Source organism: Lissotriton vulgaris, chromosome 6 (assembly GCF_964263255.1).
Source record: "Lissotriton vulgaris chromosome 6, aLisVul1.2, whole genome shotgun sequence".
Taxonomy (NCBI): domain Eukaryota; kingdom Metazoa; phylum Chordata; class Amphibia; order Caudata; family Salamandridae; genus Lissotriton; species Lissotriton vulgaris.
Window position 1 is genome coordinate 1,807,191,913 of NC_141694.1, and position 15,426 is coordinate 1,807,207,338.

At 49.4% G+C, this 15,426-nt stretch overlaps 1 protein-coding gene across 1 annotated transcript in view; it reads left to right on the forward strand.

The window, feature by feature from the left end:
- Nucleotides 1-15,426, forward strand: part of LOC147709547 (fucolectin-like) — a 234,577-nt gene that overhangs the window by 102,882 nt on the left and 116,269 nt on the right. The window lies entirely within an intron of this gene.

A 15,426-nucleotide genomic window follows, 5' to 3' on the forward strand; every position in this document is an offset into this window, starting at 1 on the left:
AGATCTGGGCCTAAATCCATCGTTTTTTTGGCACTCCACGCCACACCAGTTCAGACACGGCCATATGCAAATCAGCCTTGACCCTGTGCCTCATGGGAACAGTCCAGCCCGAACTGCCAAGCCATGTCTTTCCTGGACCGGAATCAAGCATCCTAGGACCGGTTTCTGGCTATCAGCCATCTTCAGCCAGGATAGCTTGACTCCAGTGGTGTGGAGAGCATGGGACTCACGTCTGAGCATACCCATCCCACTCGGGGTGACAAATGCAAAAAACAACAGTTGATGGACAGAATGCAGAACAATTTCATACCTTCACCCCAGTACAGCGATCTGGGCCTAAATCCATCGTTTTTTTGCACTCCACACCACCCCAGTTCAGACATGGCCATATGCAAATCAGCCTTGACCCTGGGCCTCATTGGAACAGTCCAGCCTGAACTGGCAAGCCATGTCTTTCCTGGACCGGAATCAAGCATCCTAGGACCGGTTTCTGGCTATCAGCCATCTTCAGCCAGGATAGCTTGACTCCAGTGGTGTGGAGAGCATGGGACTCACGTCTGAGCATACCCATCCCACTCGCAGTGACAAATGCAAAAAACAGCAGTTGATGGACAGAATGCAGAACAATGTCATACATCCACCCCAGTACAGAGATCTGGGCCTAAATCCATTGTTTTTTTGCACTCCACACCACACCAGTTCAGACATGGCCATATGCAAATCAGCCTTGACCCTGTGCCTCATGGGAACAGTCCAGCCCGAACTGCCAAGTCATGTCTTTCCTGGACCGGAATCAAGCATCCTAGGACCGGTTTCAGGCTATCAGCCATCTTCAGCCAGGATAGCTTGACTCCATTGGTGTGGAGAGCATGGGACTGACGTCTGAGCATACGCATCCCACTCGGGGTGACAAATGCAAAAAACAACAGTTGATGGACAGAATGCAGTACAATGTCATACATTCACCCCAGTACAGAGATCTGGCCCTAAATCCATCGTTTTTTTGCACTAAACACCACCCCAGTTCAGACATGGCCATATGCAAATCAGCCTCGACCCTGTGCCTCATGGGAACAGTCCAGCCTGAACTGGCAAGCCATGTCTTTCCTGGACTGGAATCAAGCATCCTAGGACCGGTTTCTGGCTATCAGCCATCTTCAGCCGGGATAGCTTGACTCCAGTGGTGTGGAGAGCATGGGACTCACGTCTGAGCATACCCATCCCACTCGGGGTGACAAATGCAAAAAACAACAGTTGATGGACAGAATGCAGAACAATGTCATACCTTCACCCCAGTACAGCGATCTGGGCCTAAATCCATCGTTTTTTTGCACTCCACACCACCCCAGTTCAGACATGGCCATATGCAAATCAGCCTTGACCCTGGGCCTCATGGGAACAGTCCAGCCTGAACTGGCAAGCCATGTCTTTCCTTGACCGGAATCAAGCATCCTAGGACCGGTTTCTGGCTATCAGCCATCTTCAGCCAGGATAGCTTAACTCCAGTGGTGTGGAGAGCATGGGACTCAGGTCTGAGCATACACATCCCACTCGCGGTGACAAATGCAAAAAACAGCAGTTGATGGACAGAATGCAGAACAATGTCATACATTCACCCCAGTACAGAGATCCGGGCCTAAATCCATTGTTTTTTTGCACTCCACACCACACCAGTTCAGACATGGCCAAATGCAAATCAGCCTTGACCCTGTGCCTCATGGGAACAGTCCAGCCCGAACTACCAAGTCATGTCTTTCCTGGCCCGGAATCAAGCATCCTAGGACCGGTTTCAGGCTATCAGCCATCTTCAGCCAGGATAGCTTGACTCCAGTGGTGTGGAGAGCATGGGACTCACGTCTGAGCATACCCATCCCACTCGGGGTGACAAATACAAATAAAAACTGTTGATGGACAGAATGCAGAAGAATGTCATACATTCACCCCAGTACAGATATCTGGGCCTAAATCCATCGTTTTTTTGCACTCCACACCACCCCAGTTCAGACATGGCCATATGCAAATCAGCCTTGATCCTGTGCCTCATGGGAACAGACCAGCCTGAACTGGCAAGCCATGTCTTTCCTGGACGGGAATCAAGCATCCTAGGACCGGTTTCTGGCTATCAGCCATCTTCAGCCAGGATAGCTTGACTCCAGTGGTGTGGAGAGAATGGGACTCAGGTCTGAGCATACCCATCCCACTCGGGGTGACAAATGCAAAACACAGCAGTTGATGGACAGAATGCAGAACAATGTCATACATTCACCCCAGTACAGAGATCTGGGCCTAAATCCATCGTTTTTTTGCACTCCACACCACACCAGTTCAGACGACCATATGCAAATCAGCCTTGACCCTGTGCCTCATGGGAACAGTCCAGCCCGAACTGCCAAGCCATGTCTTTCCTGGACCGGAATCAAGCATCCTAGGACCGGTTTCTGGCTATCAGCCATCTTCAGCCAGGATAGCTTGACTCCAGTGGTGTGGAGAGCATGGGACTCACGTCTGAGCATACCCATCCCACTCGGGGTGACAAATGCAAAAAACAACAGTTGATGGACAGAATGCAGTACAATGTCATAGATTCACCCCAGTACAGAGATCGGGGCCAAATCCATTGTTTTTTTGCACCCCACACCACACCAGTTCAGATGGCCATATGCAAATCAGCCTTGACCCTGTGCCTCATGGGAACAGTCCAGCCCGAACTGCCAAGCCATGTCTTTCCTGGACCGGAATCAAGCATCCTAGGACCGGTTTAAGGCTATCAGCCATCTTCAGCCAGGATAGCTTGACTCCTGTGGTGTGGAGAGCATGGGACTCACGTCTGAGCATACCCATCCCACTCGCGGTGACAAATGCAAAAAACAGCAGTTGATGGACAGAATGCAGAACAATGTCATACATTCACCCCAGTACAGAGATCTGGGCCTAAATCCATTGTTTTTTTGCACTCCACACCACACCAGTTCAGACATGGCCATATGCAAATCAGCCCTGACCCTGTGCCTCATGGGAACAGTCCAGCCCGAACTGCCAAGTCATGTCTTTCCTGGACCAGAATCAAGCATCCTAGGACCGGTTTCAGGCTATCAGCCATCTTCAGCCAGGATAGCTTGACTCCTGTGGTGTGGAGAGCATGGGACTCACGTCTGAGCATACCCATCCCACTCGGGGTGACAACTACAAAAAACAACAGTTGATGGACAGAATGCAGAACAATGTCATACATTCACCCCAGTACAGATACCTGGGCCTAAATCCATCGTTTTTTTGCACTCCACACCACCCCAGTTCAGACATGGCCATATGCAAATCAGCCTTGATCCTGTGCCTCATGGGAACAGACCAGCCTGAACTGGCAAGCCATGTCTTTCCTGGACCGGAATTAAGCATCCTAGGACCGGTTTCTGGCTATCAGCCATCTTCAGCCAGGATACTTTGACTCCAGTTGTGTGGAGAGTATGGGACTCACGTCTGAGCATACCCATCCAACTCGGGGTGACAAATGCAAAAAACAACAGTTGATGGACAGAATGCAGAACAATGTCATACCTTCACCCCAGTACAGCGATCTGGGCCTAAATCAATTGTTTTTTTGCACTCAACACCACCCCAGTCCAGACATGGCCATATGCAAATCAGCCTTGATCCTGTGCCTCATGGGAACAGACCAGCCTGAACTGGCAAGCCATGTCTTTCCTGGACCGGAATTAAGCATCCTAGGACCGGTTTCTGGCTATCAGCCATCTTCAGCCAGGATACTTTGACTCCAGTTGTGTGGAGAGCATGGGACAGGTCTGAGCATACCCATCCCACTCGGGGTGACAAATGCAAAACACAGAAGTTGATGGACAGAATGCAGAACAATGTCATACATTCACTCCAGTACAGAGATCTGGGCCTAAATCCATCGTTTTTTTGCACTCCACACCACACCAGTTCAGACGGCCATATGCAAATCAGCCTTGACCCTGTGCCTCATGGGAACAGTCCAGCCCGAACTGCCAAGCCATGTCTTTCCTGGACCGGAATCAAGCATCCTAGGACCGGTTTAAGGCTATCAGCCATCTTCAGCCAGGATAGCTTGACTCCAGTGGTGTGGAGAGCATGGGACTAACGTCTGAGCATACCCATCCCACTCGGGGTGACAAATGCAAAAAACAACAGTTGATGGACAGAATGCAGAACAATGTCATACCTTCACCCCAGTACAGCGATCTGGGCCTAAATCCATCGTGTTTTGCACTCCACACCACCCCAGTTCAGACATGGCCATATGCAAATCAGCCTTGACCCTGGGCCTCATGGGAACAGTCCAGCCTGAACTGACAAGCCATGTCTTTCCTGGACGGTAATCAAGCATCCTAGGACCGGTTTTTGGCTATCAGCCATCTTCAGCCAGGATAGCTTGACTCCAGTGGTGTGGAGAGCATGGGACTCACGTCTGAGCATACCCATCCCACTCGCGGTGACAAATGCAAAAAACAGCAGTTGATGGACAGAATGCAGAACAATGTCATACATTCACCCCAGTACAGAGATCTGGGCCGAAATCCATTGTTTTTTTGCACTCCACACCACACCAGTTCAGACATGGCCATATGCAAATCAGCCTTGACCCTGTGCCTCATGGGAACAGTCCAGCCGGAACTGCCAAGTCATGTCTTTCCTGGACCGGAATCAAGCATCCTAGGACCGGTTTCAGGCTATCAGCCATCTTCAGCCAGGATAGCTTGACTCCTGTGGTGTGGAGAGCATGGGACTCACGTCTGAGCATACCCATCCCACTCGGGGTGACAACTACAAAAATCAACAGTTGATGGACAGAATGCAGAACAATGTCATACATTCACCCCAGTACAGATATCTGGGCCTAAATCCATCGTTTTTTTTGCACTCCACACCACCCCAGTTCAGACATGGCCATATGCAAATCAGCCTTGATCCTGTGCCTCATGGGAACAGACCAGCCTGAACTGGCAAGCCATGTCTTTCCTGGACCGGAATTAAGCATCCTAGGACCGGTTTCTGGCTATCAGCCATCTTCAGTCAGGATACTTTGACTCCAGTTGTGTGGAGAGCATGGAACTCACGTCTGAGCATACTCATCCCACTCGGGGTGACAAATGCAAAAAACAACAGTTGATGGACAGAATGCAGAACAATGTCATACCTTCACCCCAGTACAGCGATCTGGGCCTAAATCCATTGTTTTTTTGCACTCCACACCACCCCAGTCCAGACATGGCCATATGCAAATCAGCCTTGATCCTGTGCCTCATGGGAACAGACCAGCCTGAACTGGCAAGCCATGTCTTTCCTGGACCGGAATTAAGCATCCTAGGACCGGTTTCTGGCTATCAGCCATCTTCAGCCAGGATACTTTGACTCCAGTTGTGTGGAGAGCATGGGACAGGTCTGAGCATACCCATCCCACTCGGGGTGACAAATGCAAAACCCAGAAGTTGATGGACAGAATGCAGAACAATGTCATACATTCACTCCAGTACAGAGATCTGGGCCTAAATCCATCGTTTGTTTGCACTCCACACCACAACAGTTCAGACGGCCATATGCAAATCAGCCTTGACCCTGTGCCTCATGGGAACAGTCCAGCCCGAACTGCCAAGCCATGTCTTTCCTGGACCGGAATCAAGCATCCTAGGACCGGTTTCTGGCTATCAGCCATCTTCAGCCAGGATAGCTTGACTCCAGTGGTGTGGAGAGCATGGGACTCACGTCTGAGCATACCCATCCCACTCGGGGTGACAAATGCAAAAAACAACAGTTGATGGACAGAATGCAGAACAATTTCATACCTTCACCCCAGTACAGCGATCTGGGCCAAAATCCATCGTTTTTTTGCACTCCACACCTCCCCAGTTCAGACATGGCCATATGCAAATCAGCCTTGACCCTGGGCCTCATTGGAACAGTCCAGCCTGAACTGGCAAGCCATGTCTTTCCTGGACCGGAATCAAGCATCCTAGGACCGGTTTCTGGCTATCAGCCATCTTCAGCCAGGATAGCTTGACTCCAGTGGTGTGGAGAGCATGGGACTCACGTCTGAGCATACCCATCCCACTCGCAGTGACAAATGCAAAAAACAGCAGTTGATGGACAGAATGCAGAACAATGTCATACATCCACCCCAGTACAGAGATCTGGGCCTAAATCCATTGTTTTTTGCACTCCACACCACACCAGTTCAGACATGGCCATATGCAAATCAGCCTTGACCCTGTGCCTCATGGGAACAGTCCAGCCCGAACTGCCAAGTCATGTCTTTCCTGGACCGGAATCAAGCATCCTAGGACCGGTTTCAGGCTATCAGCCATCTTCAGCCAGGATAGCTTGACTCCATTGGTGTGGAGAGCATGGGACTGACGTCTGAGCATACCCATCCCACTCGGGGTGCCAAATGCAAAAAAACACAGTTGATGGACAGAATGCAGTACAATGTCATACATTCACCCCAGTACAGAGATCTGGCCCTAAATCCATCGTTTTTTTGCACTAAACACCACCCCAGTTCAGACATGGCCATATGCAAATCAGCCTCGACCCTGTGCCTCATGGGAACAGTCCAGCCTGAACTGGCAAGCCATGTCTTTCCTGGACTGGAATAAAGCATCCTAGGACCGGTTTCTGGCTATCAGCCATCTTCAGCCGGGATAGCTTGACTCCAGTGGTGTGGAGAGCATGGGACTCACGTCTGAGCATACCCATCCCACTCGGGGTGACAAATGCAAAAAATAACAGTTGATGGACAGAATGCAGAACAATGTCATACCTTCACCCCAGTACAGCGATCTGGGCCTAAATCCATCGTTTTTTGCACTCCACACCACCCCAGTTCAGACATGGCCATATGCAAATCAGCCTTGACCCTGGGCCTCATGGGAACAGTCCAGCCTGAACTGGTAAGCCATGTCTTTCCTTGACCGGAATCAAGCATCCTAGGACCGGTTTCTGGCTATCAGCCATCTTCAGCCAGGATAGCTTAACTCCAGTGGTGTGGAGAGCATGGGACTCAGGTCTGAGCATACACATCCCACTCGCGGTGACAAATGCAAAAAACAGCAGTTGATGGACAGAATGCAGAACAATGTCATACATTCACCCCAGTACAGAGATCCGGGCCTAAATCCATTGTTTTTTTGCACTCCACACCACACCAGTTCAGACATGGCCATATGCAAATCAGCCTTGACCCTGTGCCTCATGGGAACAGTCCAGCCCGAACTACCAAGTCATGTCTTTCCTGGCCCGGAATCAAGCATCCTAGGACCGGTTTCAGGCTATCAGCCATCTTCAGCCAGGATAGCTTGACTCCAGTGGTGTGGAGAGCATGGGACTCACGTCTGAGCATACCCATCCCACTCGGGGTGACAAATACAAATAAAAACAGTTGATGGACAGAATGCAGAAGAATGTCATACATTCACCCCAGTACAGATATCTGGGCCTAAATCCATCGTTTTTTTGCACTCCACACCACCCCAGTTCAGACATGGCCATATGCAAATCAGCCTTGATCCTGTGACTCATGGGAACAGACCAGCCTGAACTGGCAAGCCATGTCTTTCCTGGACGGGAATCAAGCATCCTAGGACCGGTTTCTGGCTATCAGCCATCTTCAGCCAGGATAGCTTGACTCCAGTGGTGTGGAGAGAATGGGACTCAGGTCTGAGCATACCCATCCCACTCGGGGTGACAAATGCAAAACACAGCAGTTGATGGACAGAATGCAGAACAATGTCATAAATTCACCCCAGTACAGAGATCTGGGCCTAAATCCATCGTTTTTTTGCACTCCACACCACACCAGTTCAGACGACCATATGCAAATCAGCCTTGACCCTGTGCCTCATGGGAACAGTCCAGCCCGAACTGCCAAGCCATCTCTTTCCTGGACCGGAATCAAGCATCCTAGGACCGGTTTCTGGCTATCAGCCATCTTCAGCCAGGATAGCTTGACTCCAGTGGTGTGGAGAGCATGGGACTCACGTCTGAGCATACCCATCCCACTCGGGGTGACAAATGCAAAAAACAACAGTTGATGGACAGAATGCAGTACAATGTCCTAGATTCACCCCAGTACAGAGATCGGGGCCAAATCCATTGTTTTTTTGCACCCCACACCACACCAGTTCAGACGGCCATATGCAAATCAGCCTTGACCCTGTGCCTCATGGGAACAGTCCAGCCCGAACTGCCAAGCCATGTCTTTCCTGGACCGGAATCAAGCATCCTAGGACCGGTTTAAGGCTATCAGCCATCTTCAGCCAGGATAGCTTGACTCCAGTGGTGTGGAGAGCATGGGACTAACGTCTGAGCATACCCATCCCACTCGGGGTGACAAATGCAAAAAACAACAGTTGATGGACAGAATGCAGAACAATGTCATACCTTCACCCCAGTACAGCGATCTGGGCCTAAATCCATCGTGTTTTGCACTCCACACCACCCCAGTTCAGACATGGCCATATGCAAATCAGCCTTGACCCTGGGCCTCATGGGAACAGTCCAGCCTGAACTGACAAGCCATGTCTTTCCTGGACGGTAATCAAGCATCCTAGGACCGGTTTTTGGCTATCAGCCATCTTCAGCCAGGATAGCTTGACTCCAGTGGTGTGGAGAGCATGGGACTCACGTCTGAGCATACCCATCCCACTCGCGGTGACAAATGCAAAAAACAGCAGTTGATGGACAGAATGCAGAACAATGTCATACATTCACCCCAGTACAGAGATCTGGGCCGAAATCCATTGTTTTTTTGCACTCCACACCACACCAGTTCAGACATGGCCATATGCAAATCAGCCTTGACCCTGTGCCTCATGGGAACAGTCCAGCCGGAACTGCCAAGTCATGTCTTTCCTGGACCGGAATCAAGCATCCTAGGACCGGTTTCAGGCTATCAGCCATCTTCAGCCAGGATAGCTTGACTCCTGTGGTGTGGAGAGCATGGGACTCACGTCTGAGCATACCCATCCCACTCGGGGTGACAACTACAAAAATCAACAGTTGATGGACAGAATGCAGAACAATGTCATACATTCACCCCAGTACAGATATCTGGGCCTAAATCCATCGTTTTTTTTGCACTCCACACCACCCCAGTTCAGACATGGCCATATGCAAATCAGCCTTGATCCTGTGCCTCATGGGAACAGACCAGCCTGAACTGGCAAGCCATGTCTTTCCTGGACCGGAATTAAGCATCCTAGGACCGGTTTCTGGCTATCAGCCATCTTCAGTCAGGATACTTTGACTCCAGTTGTGTGGAGAGCATGGAACTCACGTCTGAGCATACCCATCCCACTCGGGGTGACAAATGCAAAAAACAACAGTTGATGGACAGAATGCAGAACAATGTCATACCTTCACCCCAGTACAGCGATCTGGGCCTAAATCCATTGTTTTTTTGCACTCCACACCACCCCAGTCCAGACATGGCCATATGCAAATCAGCCTTGATCCTGTGCCTCATGGGAACAGACCAGCCTGAACTGGCAAGCCATGTCTTTCCTGGACCGGAATTAAGCATCCTAGGACCGGTTTCTGGCTATCAGCCATCTTCAGCCAGGATACTTTGACTCCAGTTGTGTGGAGAGCATGGGACAGGTCTGAGCATACCCATCCCACTCGGGGTGACAAATGCAAAACCCAGAAGTTGATGGACAGAATGCAGAACAATGTCATACATTCACTCCAGTACAGAGATCTGGGCCTAAATCCATCGTTTGTTTGCACTCCACACCACAACAGTTCAGACGGCCATATGCAAATCAGCCTTGACCCTGTGCCTCATGGGAACAGTCCAGCCCGAACTGCCAAGCCATGTCTTTCCTGGACCGGAATCAAGCATCCTAGGACCGGTTTCAGGCTATCAGCCATCTTCAGCCAGGATAGCTTGACTCCAGTGGTGTGGAGAGCATGGGACTCACGTCTGAGCATACCCATCCCACTCGGGGTGACAAATACAAAAAAAACAGTTGATGGACAGAATGCAGAACATTGTCATACATTCACCCCAGTACAGATATCTGGGCCTAAATCCATCGTTTTTTTGCACACCACCCCAGTTCAGACATGGCCATATGCAAATCAGCCTTGATCCTGTGCCTCATGGGAACAGACCAGCCTGAACTGGCAAGCCATGTCTTTCCTGGACGGGAATCAAGCATCCTAGGACCGGTTTCTGGCTATCAGCCATCTTCAGCCAGGATAGCTTGACTCCAGTGGTGTGGAGAGCATGGGACTCAGGTCTGAGCATACCCATCCCACTCGGGGTGACAAATGCAAAACACAGCAGTTGATGGACAGAATGCAGAACAATGTCATACATTCACCCCAGTACAGATATCTGGGCCTAAATCCAACTTTTTTTGCACTCTACACCACACCAGTTCAGACGGCCATATGCAAATCAGCCTTGACCCTGTGCCTCATAGGAACAGTCCAGCCCGAACTGCCTAGCCATGTCTTTCCTGGACCGGAATCAAGCATCCTAGGACCGGTTTCTGGCTATCAGCTATCTTCAGCCAGGATAGCTTGACTCCAGTGTTGTGGAGAGCATGGGACTCACGTCTGAGCATACCCATCCCACTCGGGGTGACAAATGCAAAAAACAACAGTTGATGGACAGAATGCAGTACAATGTCATACATTCACCCCATTACAGAAGATCTGGGCCTAAATCCATCGTTTTTTTGCACTAAACACCACCCCAGTTCAGACATGGCCATATGCAAATCAGCCTTGACCCTGTGCCTCATGGGAACAGTCCTGCCTGAACTGGCAAGCCATGTCTTTCCTGGACTGGAATCAAGCATCCTAGGACCGGTTTCTGGCTATCAGCCATCTTCAGCCGGGATAGCTTGACTCCAGTGGTGTGGAGAGCATGGGACTCACGTCTGAGCATACCCATCCCACTCGCGGTGACAAATGCAAAAAACAGCAGTTGATGGACAGAATGCAGAACAATGTCATACATTCACCCCAGTACAGAGATCTGGGCCTAAATCCATTGTTTTTTTGCACTCCACACCACACCAGTTCAGACATGGCCATATGCAAATCAGCCTTGACCCTGTGCCTCATGGGAACAGTCCAGCCCGAACTGCCAAGCCATGTCTTTCCTGGACCGGAATCAAGCATTCTAGGACCGGTTTCTGGCTATCAGCCATCTTCAGCCAGGATAGCTTGACTCCAGTGGTGTGGAGAGCTTGGGACTCACGTCTGATCATAGCCATCCCACTCGGGGTGACAAATGCAAAAAACAACAGTTGATGGACAGAATGCAGAACAATGTTATACATTCACCCCAGTACAGAGATCTGGGCCTAAATCTTATGTTTTTTTGCACTCCACACCACCCCAGTTCAGACATGGCCATATGCAAATCAGCCTTGACCCTGTGCCTCATGGGAACAGTCCAGCCCGAACTGCCAAGCCATGTCTTTCCTGGACCGGAATCAAGCATCCTAACCGGTTTCTGGCTATCAGCCATCTTCAGCCAGGATAGCTTGACTCCAGTGGTGTGGAGAGCATGGGACTAACGTCTGAGCATACCCCTCCCACTCGGGGTGACAAATGCTAAAAACAACAGTTGATGGACAGAATGCAGAACAATGTCATACATTCACCCCAGTACAGAGATCTGGGCCTATATCCATCGTTTTTTGCACTCCACACCACCCCAGTTCAGACATGGCCATATGCAAATCAGCCTTGACCCTGTGCCTCATGGGAACAGTCCAGCCCGAACTGCCAAGCCATGTCTTTCCTGGACCGGAATCAAGCATTCTAGGACCGGTTTCTGGCTATCAGCCATCTTCAGCCAGGATAGCTTGACTCCAGTGGTGTGGAGAGCATGGGACTCACGTCTGAGCATACCCATCCCACTCGGGGTGACAAATGCAAAGAACAACAGTTAATGGACAGAATGCAGAACAATGTCATACTTTCCCCCCAGGTCAGAGATCTGGGCCTAAATCCATCATTTTTTTGCACTCCACACCACCCAGTTCAGATATGGCCATATGCAAATCAGCATTGACCCTGTGACTCATGGGAACAGTCCAGCACAAACTGCCAAGCCATGTCTTTCCTGGACCGGAATCAAGCATCCTAGGACCGGTTTCTGGCTGTCAGCCATCTTCAGCCAGGATAGCTTGACTCCAGTGGTGTGGAGAGCATGGGACTCACGTCTGAGCATACCCATCCCACTCGGGGTGACAAATGCAAAAAACAACAGTTGATGGACAGAATGCAGAACAATGTCATACATTCACCCCAGTACAGAGATCTGGGACTAAATACATCGTTTATTTGCACTCCACACCACCCCAGTTCAAGCAGGATTCAGGAAGAACAGCTCCACAGTGAACCAAGTATGTAGATTCCAACTAATTACTTGGAAGACGGTATCAGTGGAGGCTGGCAGCCTCTTTTAGATATTCGTGGACCTGAAAACTGCTTTTGACCTCATGCCCAGACCCAAACTTTGGGGGGTCTTAAGAGATATGAGGATCCCTTCCTATCTACTTGATCTGCTAATCAAGCTGCATGATGCCACCTATGCCCAAGTAAGATGTGTAAGGGGAGGAGAACTAACCAACAGGCTCCCAGTTGGCGGAGGCGTGAGACAGGGCTGTGTGCTCGCACCAACTCTGTTTTGCCTCTTCGTCAATGCACTTATCCCACTACTGGCGGAAGTTGCAAACAATGATGCCTCAAAGTTAGCCAACACCAAGGTGACAGCATTGATGTTTGCTGACGATACCCTCCTGTTATCCAAGACACTGATGGGTATCCATAGGTTATTGGACAGCTTTTCTGCATTCTGCAACACTAGGGGTTTGGCGATTAACACCACTAAAACTAAATTCATGATTGTTAATCCCAGGCAATTGTGGGATAATAATTGTTAATAAGGCAAAACGGCCCAATCCACAACTGAATTGGATGGCTTTAGAAAGGGTGTCCATCTTTGAGCATCTGGGCATCACTCTTACAGAAGAAATGCGTTTGGCGGCCCAAATAGCCAAATCTAAGCTCAAGTTATCCCAGATTGCTGGGAGCATAGCCAAATTGGCAAGGGAATCACCATCTAAACCCATTGGCCCCGCGATTGAAATGTACAGGGCGCAAACGCGGGGAGCCACACTGTACGGGGCGGAACTCTGGGGACACTGTTCGTCCACTCCGCTAACTGTAGTGGAGAACAGTTTCCTAAGACAAATTATGGGTCTTCCAGTGGGTACCCCGCTAACCCCCTTGTGACTAGATCTTGGCATTTCGCCGATCGAAGACGAGGTCGCTTTAAGACCTCTAACCTTTTGGTGAAAACTCTGGCCGACTCCCGAACTAGTATCATACCAGGCAGAAACAAATGAGCTTCTATCCTCCCTGGGTCTGCTGAAAAATGTCCCTTGGTTTGCACATGTGAAGCACAAGTGTGAAAAACTTGGCAAACCAACCTTGTGGAGTACTCCAGGGGCTACTAGCCCCTCGGTTCCTCGAGCTTTACTACCAAGGACCTATCGCACCCAAAAGCTCCAGACCATGTATTCAAACCCTAAACTGGGCACCCTCACATCTCAGTTCCTTACAGTGAAGGATAACTATGAACTTGAAACCAGCCAGCCAGCCAGCCAGAAGAGGCTGCAGCAAATTTCTCGGCCTGTCTAGGAGAACTGGCAGGCTGGATGAAAAATAACTGCCTGCGCCTCAATGCGAGTAAAACGGAGCTCCTAGTGATGGGGAAAGCACCCTCCCTGTCCTTCGAACACCACACTAGAGGGGTGGCCGGCAAATGCTATGGCATCCTAAAAAGCCTGCGCAAAACCCTGGATCTACTCCCTGTAACTAGCAGGAAAACGTTGATCACACTCTAGTTGCCCCACACTTAGATTACGGGAATTCATTGTATATTGGCCTGAGCAAAAAACGACTGCACCGACTGCAATGTGTGCAGAACGCGGCTGCCAGGCTGGCATTGAGTCTCTCCAGGAAGTCTTCGGGGAGCCATGCTCTAGCCACGCTGCACTGGCTCCCTATCCAAGATCGTATTGTCTTCAAAATGATGTGCAAGGCTCAGCGCATCGCTCAGGGTAAGGGTCCCATCTACCTCCAAAAATTGCTGACCATACACTAGCCCAAGTGGCTTCTGAGATCCCTAGGGAGCATGCTCTTCCAGGTACCCCGTATCTACCGAGCACGGATGGGCTGCTGATCCTTCAGATATCTGGCCAGTAAACAATGGAATGCTCTACCGATTGAGCTCCGCATGGAACCATCGGAGTTGAGCTTCCGCTAGAAATTGAAAACCTACCTTTTCCTTAATTAGGGTTAGGTCCTCTTTCTGTTCTTTATTTTACCTGATTGTTGACGAGCTGCCTGGTCCGGACTTCACAGCGCGGGGACACACTGTTTCTAGTGTAACCAGGCGCTTTATACATTTTGTTATTATTATTATTATTATTAAATCCTTCCACAGGTGGCAAGGAAACTGTATGTCCAGTTTAGACATAGCACTTTTCCTATACGTGCTTTTACCAATAAATGGGCTGGGCAGAATGAGGAGGGGTGTCCAGCATGCAACACACAAGAGGAAACAAAGTTGCATGTTTTATTTTTTTGCCCAGGTTACCAAAAAGCGAGGCGCTATTGGCTAGTACAACTTTGCCGGAATCTGGGGTTCGAGCATTGCAGGGAGGCATTTCAAGTCCTAAAATATGACACATCCAAACCCATTGTATATGCTGTTTCACGCTATTCAAGCACAATGTGGCGAAGGAAATAGGGCTTCATCAAAAAGAAAAAATAATTATAAATCGCATATCGGCACCCAACATTAATATAATGTGACTAGCACGAGATTCGTTTTCTGAGATGCAGATTTTTTAATTGCTTCTGTATATACAAGTATTTATGATGAATGTGATTTTATTGTAAATAGCCTATTTTTAAATTATTTATTGAAATATTTCTGTTATCTCTTGTCTGTCTGCCGAGTGCACCAGCATTAACTGAAATACCTGTTTCCCGTTTATTCCCACTTTCATCTCCTCCCCATCTCCCACCCTACTTACCCGGTAAAACCCAGTACTGTGAGTTATAATTATAAATTGTATCCTTGTATAGAGTGTTGTACAGAATTGTATGAGTTGCTCATGTATGTTTGTTATTTTGTTGATTTGTGTATACTTTTATGGTCCCAGTGACCGAAATAAAGGTTTTCGAAATGAATAAAGACATCACAGTAGAAGAGAAGAGTGCACAGGTCCCTGGTTTACAATGGGGGTTTGGACATGCTGAGGGAGCTGGATACATTGTGTTGCACAAAAAGCCCAAAATACAGTGACATCTCTGACCTTTCAATGAAGACGGACTGTGCTGTCCCACCTGAAG